Genomic DNA, 5551 nt, shown 5'->3' on the forward strand with positions numbered 1-5551 from the left:
CACACACACACACACACACACACACACACACACACACACACATACACACACATACACATTTCTTTTTCAATTTCATTGTTTTATTTCTCTGGATTAAAGTTTTATATGCCTTATTTTTTAAAAGTTATATTGAATCATATTGAAATTTGTAGTTTAATAATATGCAAATATACAATGATATGCTAATAATCAAATGGAGAAAAATACATTTATTTATAGCTTTGTTTGTATTTCTTTATATGTTCTCATGCTTTATACGCACTCATGACTCTTTTCCAAAAACATACACCATATCTATTTGGCAAAGAAATAAAATATGAACTAGATTATAAAAGTTACCGTACCAATTCTGATATTCAAAGTAAACATTTCAATTTATTATCATTTATAGTATTCAGACTAGAACTATGAGTGAGGACCTCCCAAAAAACTGGAATTATTTTTGAAGGGTGGGTATTCCCCGCTAAGTAAGTATTCTAGGAACCCATCTGCATTAGTGGACCAGCTAGCGTTGTGATAAGCTGTTTGACTTCAGTGAAATTTTTTTGAAGGTTTTTTTCAATGTGCTTGCCCATTTCATGATGGGTTTATTTATGAGTGCATCTGCCCACACTGCACTGAGTGTTTAGCACTGTGCCCCACCCTCCCTATTCAACTGATCTCATCCCAAGTGACGTTTTTTGTTTGTTTCCCTGGATGATAAACACCCTCAAAAGGAAACATTTTGTCAATATGGAAGAGATGAACCAAAACGGAAGACACTCTAAAAGTCATCAAGATTTATGAATTCAAAAACTGCAAATAATAATTTTTTAAAAATCTGTTTTGAGGAGTAGAAAAAGCATCTCAATAAATGTATTGCATCAAATGGAGAGTAGTTTGCAGGTGACTGAAATTTAAACATGTAAGAATAAATACACAATTTTTATAAATAAATTCTGGCTTTTTTTAGTTCCCCCTCATACACCCCCAAATCACCAAAGGTTATTACAGAAAGGAAATAATGATTCAGGATTTATCAAGGGTACAATATTTCATATAAAGTCAAATATAAATGTGATTTATAGGAAATAAATTTCAAGCAGGCTTATTTACTCTTGTGCAATTTTATCTTTACCTTACATTGTCAATAACTTAAAAGAATATTAGCAATCAATAATAACCAGGAACATGGCCTTTTATTACCATGATTTAGTTATTAACTAGTTGAGTGAACTTGAATATGGCAGCCTCTGTGATCCTGAAATTCTCTATCCAGCAATAAATTTCCATGATTCAATGAAAAAATTTGTAAAAAACTAAGACAGCTGTATCTTGCTTTAAGAAAGTATAACAAGCTATAACTTAAATGTGGGAAAAAAATAGAGAGAGGTTGTTTACATAAAACTTTCATGTTATCAAAAGTTTACTCCTGGGTTATCTTAAACATGATGTCCTCTGGTACAGTTAAATGATTACACATCATTTATGCATCATAGGGAGGCCAGAATATAAGGATTTCCAGCAAAGCTTGATTAGAAGAAGACAGAAATTTGAAGGTGAAACAGTAGGAGATAGCTATAACATTTCCAATTTTTGTCATAAAACATCAAAGGTTGTTAAAAACCACCAATGATTCATAAATTATTCAATCAAAGCACTCTTAAACATACACATACATATACATATGCACACAAATAAATGAAAATTTTTTATAAAAAAGGAGAGAGGATCAAGACTATTTTGTAAAGGCAAAATATTATTTTTAATAGAAATAAAGTTTTTCTGCCTGAATTATTTTAGTAAAATGGTTGCATCCAGAATATGTGCGATATTTAACCTTTTGCCACAAGTATCCACAGAATACCACCATGGGGCATGATTTCTGAGCCTTTCCTATTCAGTTGTGGAAACAGGGATCCAGTATGGCTGATGACAAAATGGGGAGGCAAGCCCGCCATAAAAAGGTCACCCATTTTCCCATTTTATGTATAAAGAAACTAATCTTAGAAAATATTTGCAAATCATATATCTGATAAGGGACTTGTATCCAGAATATACAAAGAACTTTTTCTACTCAATATTAAGAACACAAAAAAACCCATCTGAAAAAATGGAAAAAAAATCTGAATAGCCATTTCTCCACAGAAAATATGACCAATCGGCACATGAAAAGGTAATCAACATCATCAGCCATCAGAAAAGTGCAAATCTAAATCACAATAAGGTAACACTTCATGCACACTAGGATGACTATAATAATAATAATTTTAGAAAAGCCTGATACTAAAAAGTGTTGATGAGGATATGGAAAAACTAGAACACCCATATATCACTGATGGGAATGTAAAATGGTGTCTTTATTTTGGAAAATAATCTAGCAGCTCTCCCAAAATATTAAGCATAGAGTTACCATATGACTCAGCAATTCTCACTCCTAGGTATTTACCCAAAAGGAATGAAAATATTTATCTATATAAAGACTTTTACATAAATGTCCACAGCAGCTTTATTCATAATAATCAAAAAATGGAAAAAATATGTGTCCATCAACTGAAATGAATAAATAAAAGGTGCTATATCTGTACAATGGAATAGTAGTTAATAAAAAGAAATGAAATACTGATACAAGCTACAACATGAATGAGCCTCAAAAATATAATGTTAAGTAAAATAATTCATACACAAACGTCTACATAGCATATGCCTTCTTTTATATAAAATGCCTAGAAAGGGTAAATTTATATAGAGGCAGAAACAAAATCAGTGGTTTTCTGAGGGTGGAAGTGGAAAATGACTACCATTTGAAGTGACAGAAATATTTTTAGATGAATTGTAGTGATGGCTGAGCAACTCTAAATTTACTCAAAATCATTGAACTGAGTATTTACAATGTTTGAAGTTTGTGATGGGTAAACTAGACTTCAATAAAATAAAGTTTTATACATATGCAAAATACTTTAAATATATTATTTACATATAGACATAATATTTATATTGCAATATGTAATATTATTTATATAATACTTTTAAAAACAGGTATGAAAATCTGTTGTCCTGTGCTCAGTATACTGCATAAATCAATGCTATGTTAGAAATGTAAATGACAATAAGTTTTGTACTCTACAATAAAGAATCCTATTATAGTGTATTGCTTGAAATTTTGGTAAAATTTGACATTTTTCTACCTTGCAAAATTATGCACAAAACTTAAATATCTCAAACTACTTCCAAAAGAAAATTTTGACTTGTCTATAGATCAGAGAAGCAATTTCCAATAAACCTCCAAAAGAATTGAACTAAAACAGGAACAATTACTGTCAAATCCAAATAATCCATTCTTGAAAGCTGTTGCTCTAAACAGTTCAAGCCTGGAGAAGATATTGACAGTTACAATTTCCAAAGACAGGCTGTTGCTCACTGATTCTATTATGAGGAATAAAGTTAAATAACTGGGAAAAATTACTCAAATGTTATTTCAAGTAGTTTTGCATGATTCAAGTTGATTAGCTAATAAAAGTAATTATGATAATGAAAGCTTTCAGTCTAATAGATTTCAGAACTTCAGATTAGAGAATCTCTCTTAAAAACTTTTACCATATTATCAAAAAAAAAAAAAACCCCCACAGGTGTTCATAGAGTTCTTATCTATAAAAAACAAAATATTAAATATTAAAAATATTATCTTTCTTCCTGCTATCTATAATGCTAAACACATAATTAAAAGAATTTCTTCCAGCTTGATTTTTGGAATAGCACTTAATATTTGTATCTGTTCTTGGTTTATAAATTACATTTACATACATTTATCAGTTAATATATTAGTGTAGCAGTTAGAGCACTTTAGAAACTAACAGACCATCATTACATTAGCTGTGTATCCTTGTGAAACTAATTTCGCCACTCTGACCTTCAGTTTTCTAAAGTATACAATGGGAATAATAAGATATAGCATAAAATATTATAATGCTATATGTCGAGTTTAAGGCTTATATTGTCATACTTTATACATTATATATAATACTACCTGCAACTACACTGTGAGTTATTTATGTCAGAAGTTTCAATCATACATCTCTACTTGAATAAAATTAATTTTTTTGAGTATTTTACTTATCTAAAATGTCCTCACATTAAAAAAATACGGGAGGCAGCGGGCGGCAGCGCTAGGCCTGGCGCGGTAGGGAGGCCCGGCGATGCAGAGCAAGAAGTATAATGCGCGGTTCCTGCCAGGGCGGATCAAGATGATCCTCCAGACGGACGAGGAGATTGGGAAGGTGGTGGCAGCTGTGCCTGTCATCATCTCCCGGGCGCTCCAGCTCTTTCTGGAGTCGCTGTTGAAGAAGGCCTGCCAGGTGACCCAGTCCCGAAACGCCAAGACCATGACCACATCCCACCTGAAGCAGCAGTGCATTGACCTGGAGCAGCAGTTTGACTTCCTGAAGGACCTGGTGGCATCTGTGCCTGACATGCAGGGTGATGGAGAAGACAGCCACATGAACGGGGTCAAGGGTGCCTGCACATGGACTGTACTTTCCCGAAAGGGTCGGAAGCCAGGAAGCAGCAGCCGGAAGAATGGTGGGATGGGAAGCAAAAGCAAGGACAAAAACTGTTGGGGACAGACTCAGAGCAGGAGGATGAGTCTGAGGACACAGATACTGACGGGGAAGAGGAAACACCGCAGCTGCCACCCAGGTCAGCCACCCCCCTGGCCACTTTCAGAGCCCCCTGACACCCTTCCTGCCCTTCGCCTCTAGTCTGCCTTTGCCTCCAGGGCCCCCTGGCCCCTCAGCACCCGACGGAGGGGATGAAGAAGATTATGACTCCTAGCACCCTCTGCCCCCCAGGACATACCCTCTTTTAGTTGGTTTCAGTTGCTCTGGGGGGAGGAGAGAAGATAGAACAGTTCTTAAATTTATTAAAAATAAACAATAAAAGGGAAAAATACGATATTATTTGTTTCACAATATTGTAAGAATTACTTGAAGTCACAAATGCAAAATGCCTAAAATAGCTTCTTCAATGGAGTGAACAGTCACACAGAATTCTTTTCTTTCTAGTCTGAATGAGGCAAACCATGAAAAGCTACATTATAAGAACTGAAGGCTGAAGTCAAATGGTAGTAAAGTTCTTGAAACCTATAGTCATCACAGCCAGGACTCATCTTGGCAAAGGTTAATGCTGAGAAATGACTGAGGGCCTCTGCTGTTTGTTCAGGCTGATCACTGATTTAAGTCATTTTTGTGTAGTTATTTCTTCTAGTGTAACCAACCAGGTTTCTTCAGTTTCCTCATTATCACTTGAACAGGATTTCTCAACAATGACACTCATGACATTTTAAGATGGATAATTATTGTGGGAGACTGCCCAGTGAATATCACCTCTTCCAGGTCAATGTAGCAACCACATGATTCTAGAAGGTGCCAAATGTCCCTTCATTGCGCAACCTCAGTGTTTTTCAAAGTACAGTGCGCATCAGAATCAGAGAGCCTGTTAAAATGTATATCCTCAAGTCCCACATCCAGTGATTCTAATTTAACATATGAGTCTTGTAATGCAGAAATCCCAAATC

The 5551-nt window shown here is 34.7% G+C and overlaps 1 pseudogene across 1 annotated transcript; it reads left to right on the forward strand.

Annotated features, from left to right (window-relative positions):
• The first annotated feature begins 4129 nt into the window (after positions 1–4129).
• On the forward strand, positions 4130–4921 carry LOC103254524 (annotated as a pseudogene). The gene has a single exon (XR_002481627.1). The product of XR_002481627.1 is annotated as a dr1-associated corepressor pseudogene (transcript).
• The last annotated feature ends 630 nt before the right edge of the window (positions 4922–5551 follow it).

This window comes from Carlito syrichta, unplaced genomic scaffold (genome assembly GCF_000164805.1).
Source record: "Carlito syrichta isolate Samal-C Ts95f unplaced genomic scaffold, Tarsius_syrichta-2.0.1 Scaffold283465, whole genome shotgun sequence".
In the NCBI taxonomy this organism is placed as follows: Eukaryota; Metazoa; Chordata; class Mammalia; order Primates; family Tarsiidae; genus Carlito; species Carlito syrichta.